The sequence below is a fragment of the Camelus ferus genome, chromosome 23 (genome assembly GCF_009834535.1).
Source record: "Camelus ferus isolate YT-003-E chromosome 23, BCGSAC_Cfer_1.0, whole genome shotgun sequence".
Taxonomy (NCBI): Eukaryota; Metazoa; Chordata; class Mammalia; order Artiodactyla; family Camelidae; genus Camelus; species Camelus ferus.
In genome coordinates, this window is record NC_045718.1 from 12,041,338 (window position 1) to 12,061,039 (window position 19,702).

The window sequence follows — 19,702 nt, forward strand, 5'->3', positions numbered from 1 at the left end:
GGATGCGGAAGGAGATTTTACCTCAGTATTTCAGCCAAAGCCTCAAGGCTCGGACAGCAGGTGACAAATGGGCCCCCAGTTAAGAAAGACGCTGTGAGGCGGGAAGCGCCATAAAAAGACCGGCAGGAGCCCTAGGCAGGGCCGCTGCTCTCCTCCCAGCACCCTCCGGTTCCCTGGCCCAGAGGCTCTATCTCACTTTCTGCCTCTAAAGCGGCTAACTTACACCTAGAATTCTATTGGTTCCCTGAGCTCACTTCTGATTGGTTGTTTCCTTTACTCCTGATTGGTTATTACTCTCACTTCTGATTGGTCCACTTCCCTAACTTCTGATTGGTCCATTTGTAGTACTTTATTTGCATGGAGCTCATTCCTGATTGGACTATTTCTACAAAGCTTGTTCCTGGTTGGTCAACTTCTGTTGTACTTTATTTGCATATGATGTTGCACAGGGTAAAACTGGCAGCCTATAAAAGGCCTGTGTAGCCATAACAGATGAGGCCTAAAGGTTGCGTTGTTAGGTGCTGTTTCCCTGTGGCGTAATAAATCTGAGTCCTTCGTTTCTCGGCTGGAGTTAGATTGCTGTCCCAACTGAGCTGTAACGTTTTTCTGCAACAGTTGGCCACATTTGTGCAGGACCGATGAGGAAGGGACCAAACAGACTCGTCAGTAGTCACCAACGCCCACCCCGCCAGCTCCCAGTATGTGAGAGGTTCAGTAAGGAGCCGCCGGGTAGTCAGCGAGTTCACGTGAGTGGAAAGTGCGTCTCCTCTCTCACCGCTAAGCCCCAGAGGAAGGGACCCCAGACGACTTGCTCGCAGAGATGACGCTGTCGACACTAGAGGGGAGGCTGGTGTCTCACTTCCCAGCTAAAAGTGTTGGCTAACACAATGAAACATAACATTTTGGAGTAGAAAATGTCCCCAGGAAATTGGATCACGGATGAAAGGAGGGCCCGATGTCTACCTCCTGCCCGGAAGACTCATGGATGGGGAGCAGCGCTGAAGCCGCCCCTGGAGCAGGGCAGGAGGCAGCCGGGGAGCAGCCCGCCGTCCCGGGGAGCTGTCGTCCAACTCGGGAGCAAGGCAGTGCAGTTTCCTGTGGACCCCGTGCGTACCACGGTGAGCAGCTGGGAAGGGACGGCCTTGGAAGAACCCACCCAAGAGGGGGGCCTTCCTGGATCCCAGCAGAGGGAGGCTGTGGGTGACAGACCGGGGGCTGGAGCTGTCAGGCCGGGACAGCCTGCGTTAGACACCCAGTGGGCGCACCAGAGACCTCCCTCCCATGCTGTGTGTGGACGCCCGCCGTGTACTAGGGGACGACAGAATTAAAAGCATGATCAGATGTGAGAAACAGCCTTTGCCTCTGTCCCTCTGATCCTTGCTCCACTGCCACCTCCAGGCCTAAAGAAGCCAAGGGCTGTGGTGGGGAGGAGGTGGAGCGGAACAGACCAGACCCCCACCCACAGCCAGCCCCAAGCCATGGGTCTGGCCTGAGTTTGAGGGCAAGGGAAGAGCTCTAAGTTGGATGGATTGGCATATTTATTTAGGTTTAGTAAAAGCGCTAAGTTTTTCCTAAAAACTATGGACACTGCTCCAAAAGTAACTTGGGGGGTGGAGAAGAGGAATCCTGTTTGGGGCGTGGTTCAAGGAAGTGGTCGTAAGTGAAATCACCTCCTAACTGCACCTGTCCAACTTCAGCCCACTCAGTACCCACAAGGCTGCGCGTCCCTAGCCGGCATCCAAGGCCCTCCGCCACCCGGTCCTGACCGCTCTTCGAGTTTATTACTCAACTCATTCCCTGTGTTCCAACCAACAGGAGGACACCAACGCCCACATGCACACCATCTGCCCTTCCGTTGTGGCGCCGTCCCTGCCTTCTTTCTGCTGGTCTGCACTCCGGTGTTCTGTGAAGGCTTCCCCTTCAGGCTGCACCTCCACAAAGTGTAACCAACCAGCCCGGATCCTTAAGAATCACCCTTTTCTCTGAGTTCCATGTTGCTGATCGGCAGTAAAATAAGAGATTCCATCCCCATGAGCACCGTTAGTCCACATGACCCGGATTTCATTTGAAACAGGCGGGCACCACACCCCTAGCCTTGCTAGCTCTGTTGTCAGCTACGTCGTGTTTGTGCCCGGCCCTCACTACCAGCCCCGAGGGTGGTGCGTGTGCCCTCGGTGGTTATTGGTTTGTCTGCTTTGGCCTTGCATCTGCACACTCGGCATGTGGCAGTTTCTCCGGGCGTGTTTGGTGGTGGTGCTGATGTTGGTGACGAGTCAGGGCTTCCCCGCCTCCTGGGGGCCTCCCTAAGCCCTCACTGCCCCTGCTTTAGCTTCCGGACCACCCAACTCTGAAACGCCCCAACACAAATCAGAAAACAAGGATCAGTCATTTCACAATCACTTCCAAAGGCTAGGATGACTCAACTGGATTTCTAATGAAGGAATTTCCCAGCTGAACACACCAAGCATTTCGACACAGGAGAGCCAGGAAACAGGAAAGAAGGCAGAGCGGCCGTCCGCGGGAGGCAGAGCAGAAATCCATGGGCTTGCTTCCTGTTTTGCCAGCGATCTGTGGGCCAGGTTTCTAAAAAGGCTTTGTGCCACTTTCTCTATTTCTGAGATGGGAACAACAATGCACTTCCCTCTGCATAACCAGGGGGCAGGTTAGGAGGCCCAAATGAGATGATGTGAACTGCTTTGCTCTTTAAATCTGATCACACATCACTAGCCCTTTGCACGATCTTTTTGGAGAGATGCAGAAATAACTGACCTAAAAGAGGATACTGGCTTCTCGAAGCCTGTCTCTTTGATACTGTTGACAATTTAGGAATCAAGATTGCAGCCGTTTAGAAATAAAACAGCTGGGCCGTGAATCAATGATGATTCATTCCAAAGATTTAAACAAGGTAAAGAAAACCTTAACCCCAAGGCTCCTCACTCCCTAAAGGTTGGAACTTGCATCCTGATTTCCGTTTTCCAATTCTTTCTCCATGAGTCACAAGGACCCCTCTATGCCCTATGATGGCACAGGCAGGTTAAGTGCAAGATCAACATTTGCTCCCACAAGAAGCAAATAGCTGTGGTTCATCTGTGAATCTACCAAATGAAAGAGGTTGAAATTATATGGTGGGTTTTCATTGCCTTAATAATTCTCTGGTTAATTCAGGAAGACAAACCCAGAAATAGAATTGTCTAGATTGTCTGTCATCACCTGAATCTGAGTTTGCTTATTCCACAGACAAGTCAGCCAGTCCGTTGTTCTCCCCTTGCTCGTTTGAAACTGGTTTGGGCGTTAAGAGCAACGTGTCCAATGTGTGACCTTTTCCCTGGTAGCAGGGGCCGGGCTCCAGCCTCAGCTAAAATCTCGGAGGGCAGAGGGTGCAGGTGAAGGGAACGGGGGCCAGAGGCCAGGGACCGATGCAGGGGTCCTGGGAGGAAGGCACCGACAGCAAAGCAAGATCAGTGCATGTGTGACGACGTTTCATTATCCTGAAGAAAAATTTTGGTAAAATTGGGGTGTCCTGTATTTCCAAATCTGGTGGTTTAGAAAAAGAAGCCCTGTCATTTCCTCAAACTTGCATTTAATCTTACATAGCGACAGTGATAAACCAACTCAAAAATTAATAGTCTCCTTGCTAAGAATTTGGTGAATAAAAACAAGAATTCCGAATTTTTTAGGTAATTGTCGAAAAAGTCAACCACACTCCTGAGGCTTAAGTCTAGTTGTCTGACACCACTGCGTAAAATTAGTGTCCTTTAACGCATTTTCAGGTTTGTACGGTAATTAAGTTAGAGGTGTAGAAATACAAGCTCGGGGTGAAAAGCAGCTATTTAATCCCCGTAGGCTGAGGATATTTTACTTTTATGTCTCATTTCTAAACACCCAACAGCACGGTGCGACCTACACACGTAATCTGAGGAAGTCTGCCTTGTCCAGGTGATTCCAACAAGGCCAAATTTTGCACCCAGAAGGCAGTGCCCCCTCCCTCAGTTCCCATTCACTGCTGATTGGACCAGAGGGTCACGCCTTTCCTGAACAGCCAATCAGGTTCTCTCTTTCAGAGATCTGGGGTTAGGACGCTGGTCAATCTGTCAGACACGTGTAATGAGACGTGATCTGGAGGCAGGGCTGGGAGCTAATGTTTCCCGATGAGCACAAGGAAAGAGCTCTGCAGAGAGATGAGGAGCTTAGAGAACAGGGCCTGAGCATGAATGCAGAGGTTCAGTATTCTAATTCCTCGTGTTGCTCCATTCTTGGGATTCTTCATAATAAATCCAATTGCTTATAATAAACTCTTTGTATAGTACATTTTTTGAGATAGCTGGAGTAGATTTCTATTGCTCCAAACCTAAACAGATCTAATGAAGAAACCCTGCAATGTCACTGCAGCTGAGTATTTCAAAGCTGATTTCACCCATGACAGTTTTTAAATTTTTATTTTTATTTTTTATTTTTTATGGCAGTTTTTATTGCTGGTGTAATTGGACTTCAGCTCCTTCAGGGGTTTTGGTAGGCCAAGCTGTGTCTAAATGCAAGAATTGTAAATTCATTATTGAAAAGAATGATTATAATTTCACATATCTTATTTAAAAGACTTTTTATAAAATACTTGAATATGTTATTGATTTGCCTGTCAAAAATTTTCTTCTCTGAATATTAGAGCAGTAATTCCAAATTTCCTTTAAAAGACACTTTAGAATTTAGGGAAAACAATTATAATTGATATTTAATTTTTAGGAAAGAGTCACAAAATGCATTAAGATGATTTCCTCATCTGCCTCGCTCTATACTAGACGTTACACAAGATGAAAACCTTTTGACAAGGATTTACTGTCTAGTGCAGGAAACTTCTGTATCTTGTAATAAACTCTAATGGAAAAGAACTGAGAAAAGAATATAGATACATGTATAACTGAATCACTTTGCTGTAAACCTGAAACTACCACAATATGTAGGTCAACAGTACTCCAGTTAGGAAAAAAAGAAATAGAAAGCTTTCTTTTGGCTAATATTAGAGCAATAACGAGTGATCAGTGTTTCATGTCATAGTTGACTTGGTACATGTTCAAATTTTCATACCAAATTTATTAGGAGATATTTGAACGTTTCTGATAAATTCTCTAAATTTAAATAAATATAAAAGTAACCTTACATCATTTACCTTATCCTCTCTGCACATACTGGAGTTTTTCTCCAGGCTTTTGTAGGTGAACAATGCACCTGTGAGTCCGACTCAATATTTTGATAGAAATAACCAGGAAATGTTATACGTTTTGCCATTTTCTAGTTATTAAAAGTCACGGGGCTCAAACAGGTAGAACTGAAAGAATTTTTTTTCATGTCACCAAAGTTTGGGATAAAATAAGGATCATTTAAAATAAAAATAGGGATCATTTCAACTATCCGAGATATTAATGGCGGTAAATAAGGACATCAGTTAACGAGCGAAAAGTCTTTCTGATGTTTCTGCTGTTGGACCCCAGGATGATGAATTTAGGACATTTGTTTTTAAAAACAAGCTTCCTCTCTAACTAGAACACACAGTCGGGAGGGTGCAGCTGACGACGTACAGCTCCATGGGTTTCGGCACCACGAGGAGGCTCCTCAAGGAGCTCTAAGGACAAGGGACCTGGTGCACCAGGGGCTCCCACTGCTGCCATGGCTCTGACGCCTGCGGCCCCCCTCGGGCTGTACCAGTGACAGAGCACAGCGGGACAGCAGAGCCCGTCCCTGGGAGACATGGGCTCCCCGCCCGGCCCGCATGGCCAGCTGCCTGGAAGACTCGCCATCAGCCTGGTGGCTCTTCCTCAGCTCCACGGCCACCTGGGATGCCCCAGCAGCGTCGCTCCCGCGCTTCCCTCCAGTCAGACCTGCAGATGACGACTGTCCCTGTCTTCCCAGACAGCTCCCTGTTCTCTCTCATGGGCGTTCCCCTGATAAACTGCTCCTGTGTGTGTTTATTTCTGACTTGCTGGCTGCTTCTTAGAGAACCCAGACGAACACCACGTGAACCCACCACGTGGCCGGCCCCACGTGGCCAGCCCCAGATCAAGAAACAGAACTAAGGGGCCGAGAGACCCCCGTGTCTCTTCCTTCCCATCCTCCCCCTCCATCCTCCAAGGGCAAGCACTATCTTGACCTTACTTCCAAAGTACAGTCATTTTGGGGCTCTCAGTAAGTGGACCACACAGAACATACTCTTTTACGTCTGGCTTCTGTAATATAAGTTATGTTTGAGATGTTCATCTGTGCAGGTACATCTCATATACTTCAGAAAGATTTGGGGTTTGATTCATTCTAGTTCTTGATAGGCATGTGGATTTACCCCATCAAGGTGACAGTGACTGCTCCTCCCCGGCTCCTGAGTAAACAATCCCTACTTAGGAGCTGCAGCGCACCGGGAACGGATTACCTGGAGCGCCTCGTGTTAAGTAAATCAGGTCCATCCATGTCTTCCTCAACTTAAAAATTAAATCTCTTTGACCCTTACCTTTACATGCAACTAAATCCTTGGAGGACGAATGGCAGGGTGGGTGTCAGGGTGGGACTTCAACTAAAAACAAGATAGGTTTTTTTTTTAAATGCCCTACATTATATAAATACCCCAAATTTTCAATGCAGCATGATTTTCAGCAGCCTGAGTCTATCCCTCCAACCCACTAAAAATGCTCTCGTAAGGTTACCAGTGACCTTATAGTTTGTCCAACAGCTTTGGGTACTTTCCGGTCCTCATTTTACTCGACCTTCCTGCCGCTCTGAATACCACTGCCCGTACTTCTCCTGGAAGTGCCTCTCCGCTTCGCTCTTGAGAGACACACAGAGATGTGAAGGCGCAGGCTTTCAAGCCAGACTGTCTAGTTTTGAGTCCTGGCTCCAAATTAGACAGCTGTGCAACCTGTTTCAAGATAATTTGAACTTTCTCTGCCTCCATTTCATGACGTTCACCATGGAGATCATAACCCTGCCCACCTCAAAGAGCTGTTGTAAGATTCGCATGAATTAATACATGCAAGACCCTTAAAACGGCATGGACGCAGATCAGATAGCCGTGTCTGCTCAGATCAGTCATTTCCTATTTCTGGCTCATTCTGAACTCCTGGCTGGGCCTCAGTTGTGTCGCAGGCTCCCACTTTTCCCCCCTGATCCCCAAAGTTTTTGTTCCCAGCAATTCTCTGCTACACTTTCTCTCCTGGACTCTCTCCCCGGGGCCTCTGCGTCCACAGCTCAGGTTAAGTGAGCCTTCACGGGGTGACCTCCCTCAGGAGCTCCAGACTCACATTTTTTAACTGATAACTGAACAGCTACAGGTCCCACAGACACCCCAAGGTCATTATGCCAAAAAGTGAATCAATTCCGCCCTCGCCTCCAGCTTTCCAAACCTCCACACCTTTCCGTAACCAGCGGAGGAGCCTGGGAGCTAGGGCAGGGCACTCTTTCCACGGCTCATTTAACAGAAGAGGATACTGCGATGTTCACCCTGGCCCGAAGGATGGTCAGCAGAGAGAAGGTGCTTTTCAAGTTGTTTAAAGGGTAGAAATATCATCCCTTGGAGGTCACAGGAAGGGTTTTGGAGCAAGATATGCGTGGCTGTAAGATACGCTTTGAGAGACTGAGAGGAAAAGCATATGGCGGGGAGAGCGCGAACCCACCCTTCTCTCCTCCTGTGCCCGGGGGAGCAGAAGCCCCTGCTCCCGGCAGCAGAGGCCAGACGGAGGAGGGGACTTGCCCGGAGCCGGGTCAGGCGAGGCTCTGCCACTCGCTGAACCCATGAGAGGACCTGATTCCTGAGGAAGGGGCAGCATGTTCCAGAAACAGGCGTGAAGACCCCAGAAGGGGGAAAGGGTTAAAAAAAAAAAAAAGGACAGTGGGGAGAAGGGAGCAGGGCGGCCTTGGAAGGCGGGTCTGCAACCAGGGGTTCCCTGAAGACCAGGCAAGGGAAGTGGTGCCCTTGCTGCCTGACGGGGGCGGCAGGACGCGGGGCAGGGGCGCAAAACCCGTGCCACCCTCTGGCCCTGTGTGGTTTGGGTTTCTCGCTGGGGCTTTGTGTAAAGAACTACTGAAACGCTCTGCAGAGACCAGTGTTTGTTCACTTCAGGAAGCAGTTTTCCGAAACAGAGTGTGGAACACGTGAGGGACGGGCGGCCTCTCCCCCGCGCTGCCGGCAGCAGAGCTGGGTGCCCGCGGAGAGCAGCAGAGCTCCGGCTGCGGTGACCTCGTGTCCACGAGCCCATCCCAAGGCCCTTGAAGAGGTGGCATGTGCAACTGGCCAAATGTTTTTGGGAAATGCAAAACAGACATCTCTGCATTCTTTCTCTGTGAAGCTTCCCCACTGCCCACTCCTGTAAAATTGCAGAAGCTTCAGCTACGTAAAACCTGAGTCAGACACCCTCCCTGACCCCAAAGCAACAGACTTCTCTTTTTGTTTGTTTGTTTTTTAACGGAGGGACTGGGGATTGAACCCAGGACCTCGTGCACACTAACCATGCGCTTTACCACTGAGCTCTACCCACCTCCCAGCAACAGGCTTTTAAGCATCAAGACAGACTAAGAAACAGAGGAAACACCAGCTCCCTGAGAGAAACGTTAGTCCCTAGAAACACGTCCCTTCTCAGAGAATGGCCTACAGACACATCTCCAGGGACAAAAAGAGAAAACAGAAACAGAAACACCCGTTCGTCCCGGGGGCTCCCGGACACTGGTTAGCGGCGCTGCTTTCTAGCCCATCTCCTCTGAAGGCCCTCCTCCGCCGCCGCGCCCATCCAGTCGTTCACTGGGCCTTGTCTGTCCACCCGAGACATGCACCCCCGCCTCTGTCTCCGTCAGGCTGACCGCACCAGGCCCCGTCCTCCCTGGGCCGCTCCATCGACGCGGGCTGCCATGCTTTCCGGAGCGATCCCGTGGCATGCCGTCCTCCAACGCGGTCTTCCCAGAGACAAGTCTGACTGTGTTACTGCCTGGCTTAAACGTGGTCAGTGGCTTCCAGCACCCACCGGTCAACCTCGTGAGCAGCCCTTCCCGGCCAGGTGTGCCACGGCTGACACTGGGGCTTCCCAAGCATACACAGGACGGTAGGTGGTTTTAATTAGCCGTCATGGGGATGAAATATTTCACTGTAATCATCATTTTCACGGTGTGTGCTCGGAAAGTAAAGCCAGCACATCAAAGCCATGATTTCTTGGGGATGACTGCTTACGGGGGGTAGGGGGGAGGCAGGCAGCACCATGGTAACCTGCCTGTCTCAGACGTCACAAAGCACAGACGTGCCTGTGTCACTGCAGCACGAAGAAAAGATGCTCAAAGTAACTGAAGGAAAAGATAAATTATACCCAAGGATGACAGACTAACGGCAAACTTCTCAGCAGCAGCAGCAGACGCCCCAACGCAGTGTAACGGTATTTCTGAGCTGCTGCGAAACCCAGTCAATCTAAAATTCTATATTCAGGTAACTATCAGGAGGGTGAGGGTGAAATACAGAATTGTTTTTTTCCCAGATGAAAACAGAATTAATCAATCCAAGAACCTCACTGGAAAAACCTATTATTAAGGGATGTCTTTCAGGCCAAAGGAAAGTAATCGCAGAAAGATCTACTTCAGTGAAAACAGAAGCGGCCAGCAAAGACGTTGGCCAGTAAGGAGCTAAGTCTAAACAAATCTGTTTCACAAAAACAACAGCAGTAATTAGATAAAGGCTAATTTAGGAGCATAAACACTGTGGAAATGAAACATTGGACAATAATGGCGTATAAGATGGGAAAGGGTTACCACGACTAACAGATTCTAAGGTACAGTGATCCAGAGAACAGGGGAAACTCGGGACACCCTTGGAGTTTTCAGTTAAAGTATGCACAGCTACTCCTTCACATCTGTGGGTTCCACACGCACGGATTCAAACAAGCGTGGATGGAAAACATTAAGAAAAATAAATTCCACAAAGTTCCAAAAAGCAAACCTTGAATTTGCTGCACACCAATAATATTTACATAGCATTAATATTATGTTGGCAACCATTCACGTAACACTTACAGTGTACGAGGTACTGTAAGTAACCTAGAGATGATTTAGAGTACGTGGGAGGATGTGTGCAGGTCACATGGAGGTGCTACACCGTTTTATATAAGGGTCTTGAGCACCCGCAGATTTTGGAATCTGTGGGGGATCCTGGAACCAATCGAGTAACATAAAGACAACGTGAAAACAAAATGTGCAAAGGATACTAATGGGCAAGTCACAGAAGAAATTCAATTAACATGAAATAAAAATGCTCCAACTCACTTGAAATCAGAGAAATGCTAATTGTAACAAAAATGAGCTAGCATTACTATATGTCAGACCAGAAAAAATGTGAAAGTCCGATGACGTCAAGTGCTGGTATAGACGAGGAATGGGAAACGCACGCTGCGGGTGGGAGTTCAAACTGGCACACTTCTGAGAACAATCGAGAAACAGACGTTTAGTTGAAGAGATGCGTCTTCATGCCGTCAGCAGCTCTCACACGTGTGCCCTGGGAGACAGGCGCAGCAACACGCACTGCGACACCATCTGCAACAGCAGACAAGCAGAAACCACCTAAATATCCGCTAACAGTAAAACGGACAAGCAGATCGTGGTACATTTGTGCAAAAAGATGCTGCACAGCATCAAAGTGAATGAACTTGAGTGAAGTGGGTCAACACGGGTAAATCTTAACAGTGATTGAAAGGGAGTCTGTCAATGTAAAATCTAAAAGCATATGTCGGTACTGTGTTTCATTTATTACACATTCATATGCAATAAAATTATAAAAAGATGCAAAGGGAAAAAACATTTGGTGTATAATAACGCATACGTGGGAGGCAGAGGGTGAGGAGTGGGATGGGGAAGTACACAGAATGTTTTAACTGCACCTGTAATTTTTATTTTTTAAAAGTTGAAGCAAATATAGAAAATATTCAGATTTGACAAAATTGGTGGTCAGTACTTTCTATCATTTCCTGTAACTTTCTGTAAAGTTCTTGAAGTATTTTAAGTAAGTTCCTTGAAATATTTTAAAGCAAAGTAAAACCAATCCTGCTTGATTTATACCTTCAAATAGTTGCATTTGTTGCTTAATCCAGTAACGTTATTCTAACATTTTGAACTTGAGTCGGAATGTCTTAGGATATACTGATTTAATACCAGCAGTTTTTGCTTATAACACAGCAGACGAATAAATCGTTTAAAATCATGCAGTGTTTTTCGAAATCACTTCACGAGGGTGAAAGAGTGAAGACAGTCGTGTTTAATAAAAATGAGGAGCTGTTGAAGGGAGAGTGAGTCAGGCAAAGGGGCACTCAGGGACAGAGAGCAGTTCGCTGAGCAGCCAGGTGGAGACGGGAGCCGGAGAAAAGGGAAATGAGGTTCAAACACACATTCCCAAGACAAGAATTAAGGGAGCAAAATGAAAAGTAATGGAGTGGACAACTCTTTACGTAATTACAGAGACTATTTGAAAAGGCAGAACTAGATGCCAAACGTGACTTCACTTACCTGAGGCTGTTCCCAATGTCATCTTCAATACCCGTTTCCGAGATGGGGAACCTGAGGAGGAAGAAAGCTGCCCGCTGGTCGGTGCAGGGCCGGCAGTAGGGCTCGTTGCCTGGAGGTAGAACGCACAGCGTTCACCCCCACCCCCCACCCCAGGGCACTTGGACGCAGGGATTCCTTCTCTTCTTTGCATCTCCTGACGCACCTGGGCCTCCACCTGCTTTGAAAGGGTGCTGGTGGGGGTGAGGTGAGAGGGCAGCATGGGGGACACACCCTGGGCAAGAAAAACCTAAAAGTGGTGGCAGCAGAGTGACACAGACAGACTGGGTTAGATTTTTAATGCCTGTATGGTGTTCCTCTTGCATTTTTTTTAAAAAAAATTTTGTTTATTATTGAAGTGTAGTTGATTTACAATGTTAGTTTCAGGTGTACAGCAAAGCGATTCACATACATATATACACATACGTACATATGTATACATACATATATATACATATGTTTTCAGATTCTTTTCCATTATAGGTTATTATAAGAAATTGAATATAGTTCCTTGTGCTATTGTTTATCTGTTTTACATATGGCAGTTTATGTCTGTTGATCCTTTTTAAAAACGGTCCATTGGGCATGCTTTTTCTGTTTTAGGTATTTTAATAGACAAATTATATAGAGAATTAAAAATGGGGAATTGAGAATGAAAAATGTTGAGAACTGTTATACTAATCCATTCTTATACTATTTTTATTTCTCTTTTTCCAGCAGAACATTCTCTGTAACTTACTCCTTAAAGTCCACTAGAGAAAGTATCAAAGAGGAATTTCTCTAATTAGGCCCTAGAATAAGTTTACAACCCGCAGAGGAGCTGGCTTATACACAGCTCTGTTATGATTACAACAATTTCCTTTTTTTAAAAAAAATAATAAAGTGCATTATATAAAATTTAAACAGTACACTGTGGTTTTTGATGGTTGTTTGGTCTTGACAGTTAGGAAGCGGCTATGTGCTTTAAGACAGAATATGAAATTAAAGAAAGGAAGCAAACAAAGACCAAATAGGAGCGTGAGACAATGAGTTTGAAGTTTCTTAGATTTTTGTTGAATGGCAAAAGGTCCTCATCAGCTGATGAGATACATGGACCAAAATAACATTTGGTCTATCAGAAGTCCAACGAATGGGCAGGTGCTGGTACATTTTAGCATGTTTCTTTCCATGCCTTCGAGTTTTCCGGGTAGACCTCACTAATGGCTCCAGCAGCCTTGTGTTTAGCTGGTGACAGACTGGAGCGTGGAGTGGCTGCGAGTCTCATGAATGGCTCTTTGTCTGCGTGGAGCTGAGCTGCAGTGACAGCTCCGTCCTGCCCAGCACTTGCCAGTTAAGCCTCCCTTTGCTGGGATTTATAACTTGGCTGGAACACTTTATTCATCACACAACTTTGTGCCAAGGGATTGTTGTTTTTGTTGGTTTTTCTTTTAAACATTCTGAAAACACACACACTAAGTAAAACAAACCAAGCATGTTATGTAGAGCCTGCTTTTCTCCCTTCATGAGCTGTGTTCTCACTTTTTACTTTAAGAAGTTTTGGGAAAGGATGCAATTAGGAAAGTGGGGTTTTCAATAAGACCTTTGATCAAAAACCAGTGAGACTGCTCTTGGCAAGCACTTTTTTTAAAACACAATGAAGTTTTAGTTCCATTTGGGATTTAGAAAGAACTAAGATATTTACCTGGAAAAAGTGTGGTATGCTGTTTACTTTTAGAAAATTTCCTCTGTGAAAAAGTACCTGGGATTCTACTGAATCAGGTGAAAAACACCCGTAGTAAAGACCATGCAGTGTTGTTCTGAACTACTATGGTTAATAGCGACATGTATCTTTTTTAACTTAATGCAATTTTAACCTAATGTAAATCCTGCTGGGTTTTCTTTTGGGGAGGGTAATGAAGTTTATTTATGTAAGTGTGTATATTTTATTTTCGTACGAATGTATTTTTAACGGAGGTGCTGGGCATTGAACCCAGGACCTCGTGCATGCTGAGAACACGCTCTACCTCTGAGATACACCACCCCACACACAAGAATTAATATATTTTTTAAAAAACAGTTTTTAAATGAAACTATGAGGGACCCCTGAAGTGTCGCAGAACTCAAGGACTGAACAAGGCCTCTGAGGCCTCTCAGTCCATCTTGCCACCAGGCTGGACTGCCCCTTCACCATTTTATTCAGCATTTTTGCTAGTCTCCTTGAAATGTCGAAAGCAACACAACATAGTCCTTTGAATTACAGTTGTTAGTCCAGCATTTCACTGAAGCAATGCTGAGTGACTTTACTAAATTGAACGCTGCTTCTAGTCTTTCTTAGGAGATTGAAAACCCAGGCAGTGACGCTGTTTTAGTGTTGGAATTCTGTCTGGGTGTGGGTGTTAGGCTGGTATGCAACGTACAGGCTCCACGGCACGAACGTTTCCTGTACTCAGTCATTATGTTTCAGGAGAGGGCGTTCTGGGTAGAGTCAGGCTGTAAGGAGGACCTGCTGTAACGCTATCATTATTCTGAGGTTTTGTTGCTTATCACGTGCAATTATTCCACGCAATGATACGCTCTCCTTTTGGTTGCTCAGTCGGCAGTGTCTGGTGGAAAAGTTTATCAAAGGAAAGAAATCACCTCAGGACACAAAACGTATCATAGCTGACGGGCCCAGAGGATCTTGGTCAAGAGACCTGTTTTTAATAAAAAACGTAAGAGGGAATTAAAATGCTTTATTTGTGTGAGTGACAGGCGTTCACGAATTGGAAAACTGGTTGTGACATAAACTACAAAGCACCCTCCGCCCTTCACAGACCCGCGCCCGGCCACGCGGGGGCTCCCGGCAAGGCCCGCTGCCCCGCCGGGCGGCTCTCCCGCAGCCAGGGGACAGGCCCGCTTGCTGAAGACCCGAGGCCGAGGGCTTTCAGTACAGCGGGCAAGTCTGCGAGCAAAGTCACCACTCCCAATGCAAATTTTTTAAAAAGTGGTACACATAGACTTGACGTCTGTGTTTTCAGCTGTCCGTCCCATCTCTGTCGGCAAATTTTCTTCTTAGCAAAAGACTGTTAGGGCTTATGGTTTCATGCTCTTGGTTCTGTTCATCAATGGAAACTAAGTATCTAATCCAACGACTTACCATCCCTATTTTTCTACTGCAGTTTATTTTAAACGTCCCCTAAGCGCTAAATAAAATGCGTATTTCCCAAACAGCTCCTTTGAAACGCTGCAGTGCCCACCCACACGTGGGTGGACATTTTAGGAGGATGGAGGGAGGGGTGCGGTAGGTCTCCACACACGTGAATCTGCACGGAGCAAGTGAAGGTTCTGTGGGGGTTACCACATAATCATTGAAGTTGTATTCTAACCAAAAATCTAGGATGGTTTATCCAGCGCTTCCCACTGCGACGTGATCGGGAGGATTCAAGGTGGGGGAAGGAGGACAAGGACAGGAGGGAGGCAGGTGGGGGGGAGCACAATGCAGAGGGGGCGCTGGCTGCAGCATCGCTGATGGGGAGCGACTCGGGCCCAGGGGCCCTCCCCAGGAGTCTTCTCTGACCCCGGCCCCATTCACCATCACATCCACCATCACTACTGCTGCGTAACAAGTGGACCCAAACTATCTCACACACTTTCTGAGGGCCTGTCGTTCGCCTCCCAGGAGGCCGCCGGTCTCTTCCGACGGCTTTGCTGGGACTGAAGAACTGCTTCCAAGGTGGCCCGTCCACTTGACCAGCAGCCTCAGTTCTCCACCGGCTGGGCCTCTCTGTACCAGCCTGAGTGTCCCTACGACGGGCAGCAGGACTTCCCAGGGAAAGGGGTCCCAGAGCAGCCAGCAGGAAGCTGCGGCCTGGTCTCCAGGGACCGGGCGGTGGACGCTGCCCCTACCGCTCCTCCCGGCTTTTTAGACTCCGGTCCCTTTTCCAGCCCACACGCCGGGGAAGGGGATTCACACTCCATCTTTCCGAGGAACATCGGAGAATTTGCGGATGTGTTGTAAACCACCAGGTCACTTACCGCCCCTGGGCAGCGGGGGTGCTGCTGTGTTCTCCTCTGTGCTGCGGTGGGCATCGCATCCGTCATCCTCCTCCAGTCCTCATCCAGTTCACAGTGACGATCACTAATAGAAATAACCCACCGAAATTAGAGGCAATGGCCCAGACCGCATACAGTAAAAGTGGTAACAAATAAAAAGTTGCTTGGAGAATCTCATTTTTAAAACAAAACTAGGCGTATAAAAATGTGACCCAGGAAAGCTGAGCTTGTTAAAAACATAGGCCACAAAAAACTTGCAATAGCAGGCTGCTGTTAGAATCGGACATGCCCAAAGATGTCTTGCAGAAAATACATATATAATCTTGGTTGTAAATTTACAATGGAAAAAAATAATGCCAATAAAAATAACCTCAGTAAAACAGCAAAAGAAAGTGAAAAAGATGAGAGTAGTTTAACGGCCGAGTAGAGAAAATTGCTCAAAGATTTAAATTAGCCTAATGGCGCTCCCTTCACAGTCCACGTCACTGGTGTAAGGACAACTAAAATGCCTGTGTTGCCACATAGTGTAAAAATGTTCTTGCGACCAGAGCAGTGGAGTCTCACTATCTCTGCAGACAAAACACCCGTGACCGTGCACTTGCCACTCATATGTGCATTTTTACAACCTTCTGGGTTGGGTGGCAGTGGGGGAACAGCTTTCTTAAGTTTAACATCTGAGGCAGAAACTGGAAAAGAAAAGATTGACAGCGTTGATCACAGAAAAACAAATACATCAAAGAACGCTATGACTAACATTAAAAGAGAAATGATAAACTTGGAAAAATGACTGTACTTGATAGACAAAGAGCTAATATATTTCATATATAGTGTTTCCCACAAATCAACATGAGAAGATGAGTACACAAATGGCTAAGTGGGAAACTCATCCTGTAAGACCAAAAAAGGCAAATAAAATTATGAAGAAACGTTTACCATCATCGGTCAGCTGTGAAACGACCACAGATGGGAAACTAGTGTATGCTCCTGCATGTTGCCGGGATGGATGAAAACTGGTGCAGCTTCTCTGGAGAGCAGCATAGTGCATGCGTCAAAAGACGTAACAAAAATAGATTGACAATTCACATTCAAGAACTTATCTGTATCTAAGACTAATCAGGCAAAGACGGCTGTTCAAGAACATTCTTTATGGCGTTATCATAAAAACAACAATATAGAAATAAAAATTTCCTATAACTGGGTTTGCTTAAAAACAAACAAAAATAACGCATCCAAACAAAGAAATCCTACTATGCATTAAACTGATGTTTTAGAAGAATACTTTCGCATACTATTATGTGAAAGGTACAGGTTATAAATGAGACGTACAGTATGATCTCATTTTGGTCCAAGATAAATGAAAGGATATACACAGCATATCTCCAGGTGGTGAAATTATAGGTGTTTATTTTTTCCATTTGCTTTTCTGTATTTCCTAAATTAAAGAAGCAAATACAGATTGCTTTCATCGTGAGGAAAAAAAACTGTGTTTTAAGGGTAAAAATATATACTCAATTGCAATTAGGAGAATAGGTTCTAATTTGTTTTTAGTACTAATGTAGGGATCTTTAGGTAGTTTGTACTGTTTTCCCTCCTCCTAGTGAAAACAACATACTTTAAAAAGTGCTGATGAAGATTTAAGAACACACCATAGCTCCACCTTTTTCCGACCCCACCCGCACATCCCTGCGGCACCTCTCACCCTTACTCTAAAAAGTTAACCAAATGGCTAAGTGGCCCATGGACGGTAAAGGATGAAATTCACTTCAAATGAAGTAGAAAGCTAAATGATGCCGTGGTGTTGACGTGCTTGAGCGGCGCCCCGGGAACACTGATGTGGATGTGCCAGCCCAGCGGGGAGAGGACGGCTTACTGTGTGCACACGTCCAGGTACTTCCTAGCATTTCTAACCTTATTTACCTACAAATTGAAATCTGGTTTTCTTTACAAATCGTTGTTACTATTCTGAATGGTGTCCACTAATGTAACAAAAAAATTTGAAGATACAGTAAGAAATAAGTTTAAGTAGATTTGAAAAGAATTAAAGCAGCCATGTGTTTCTTCTGTCTTCAGGGACGTTGCTCGTGTCTGGGAATTGTGGAGGTTGAACCTGGCACGTTTTTAGCCCACTGTGCCATTTGTTGCTTTTTTTCCTTTTCAACTCCTTTCATTTGGAAGAACCTAAATGCAAAGTGTTTCTTACACGGCAAAAATAATGCTCTGAGTTATCTAAGTCCCATGAAGAACGTCATTTTGGAGGCCACAGGCTTTTGCCTTTTCAAATTCTCAACCTCAAGCTGTAATTTTCTTCCTCTAGTTTTATCCAGAACCTTTAAATTAACAACAGAAGAAACTAAACAGGAAGCTGCATTTCTCTGATCTAGAAAATGAGGAGGAAGATGGGGAACAGATGAGAAAACTAAACCAGGGGAAGGAAGCTACCCTATTTTGTTTCTGTTAATCAAAATCGTATATTCGCAATCTTCCCAGGATTCCCTGACCCCAAAGATCAAACATCAGAGAGAGGGGCAGTGTATTTTTCCAGCTGTCAATAGGTCATAATGAAAGGAATGGCCATTTCCTACATCCAGAGACAGTTCAAAAATCTGTTTAGAAAGAGGGTCGCAAAAGTTTCAGCACAGCCCCTAAGCAGTGCTTTAGAGGAAGACTGGATTTGCATTTTCAGTGACTAAAGGAGGAGAATTTAGCCCAGACGCCATGACTTGTTCAAATACCAACATATCTGGAATGACAGTAATAACTGTTTCCATAGCAAATATGATACACAAAAATAACAGTGTTTTGCTTTGTTTTTCTGAATGTTATTTGGAGCCAGGTTGTTTAAGAAGCTAATCAGGACTGATTCACTCGGCTCAGCTGATTAGAGCAGAGGCCTCCAGGCGGGGATGTCACCAGCAGCGCTGGTTCCCAAGCCAGTGAGTAAGTCCCTTGGGGAGGAGTGGACGTAGGGCCGCCAGCTTTTCATTTCACCAAGTGAGCGTACGTAAAAGCCCAGCCGTCACCCATAATCACCGTTACTTCATACAAGAAAGGACATTTTAACAGAAAAAAATCAGGAAGGGAATCATCCCATAATAAAAAAGTCCTTCAGATAAAAAAAAAAAAATTTAGTTTATGGAAAAAATTACTACACTTTCTCAGTGCAAATTCTAGTAAAACATAACAGACTAGTACTTAGGAACCACTGGAAAACACGCAGTATAGTGTTAAGGAGATCAGCTTCCCACTGTTAATTCCCACAAAAGCTGGTTAAGTCACACCGATCTGTCTCCCGGCCCTAGAATGTGCGTTAACGAGTTAGCTATTAGTTCGCCGGTTCTTCTCTTCAACAACCTCTTCCCGTGGCCTGTTATGGGTTAGGCCGTGGGGACGTTATGAAGCAGAATTGCCTCTTCTCTTACAGAAAGAGTGATTACAGTTCAAGACAAAACTACCATTAAGGCGCACAGACCAGGGGAGCCCAGGGCAGAGCAGCGAGTGCTTCACGGAAGAGGTGGCATCTGAGGCAGATGTGAAAGATGAGAGAGTTTCGATAGCTCGTGTTGGTCTGGTGGAGGGTGTTCTGGAGGGAGGTTAAAAAAACATCCAAACCAATAAGCCTTGGAAAGGATTAAATTCAAGGTCTTGGGAGTAATTCGGCTCGATACATACTGGGGAAATACAAACACAACGATGGGCCATTTTGCAGAAGCTCCTCAGAGTCAAGGCAAGTGTCGAGACCACACTGAGTAAGCCGGGCAGGGCCAGCAGGCAGGTGCGTGGGCGTGCAGTTTCCTGACCCGGAATTCAGGAGCCACGAGTCCGAGTGTCAGCTCTATTCTTCCCATGAAACCTTGAGGAATTCTCTTAAATCTCTCTGAGCCTCCATTCTCCAGCTGTAAAACGTGATTACTACCCCTATTATGTGATGTTTTATTATTCAATTAAATAAGATGCAGTATATGAAAGGCCCAGGACACTATTGGATCCATAGTTTGAAATCAAAGTTTGCTGGTTGCAACTATTTGTTAAATCATAAAATTCAGGTTTAGGAAGATGATTGCGTTAACCTGTGGGTCAGAAAGTGAGAAACTGCCGGGGAGTGGACAAGAGGAAGTTGAAGGGAGAGATGTTTGGATGGCTTGGGGAGGGG

General features: G+C 46.0%; 1 long non-coding RNA gene across 1 annotated transcript; it reads left to right on the plus strand.

Moving 5' to 3' along the window:
* Positions 1 to 523: 523 nt before the first annotated feature.
* Positions 524 to 4,608, plus strand: LOC116659360. The gene is made up of 2 exons (XR_004314720.1): positions 524 to 1,118; positions 1,816 to 4,608. It is a non-coding gene; the product is annotated as an uncharacterized LOC116659360 (long non-coding RNA).
* The last annotated feature ends 15,094 nt before the right edge of the window (positions 4,609 to 19,702 follow it).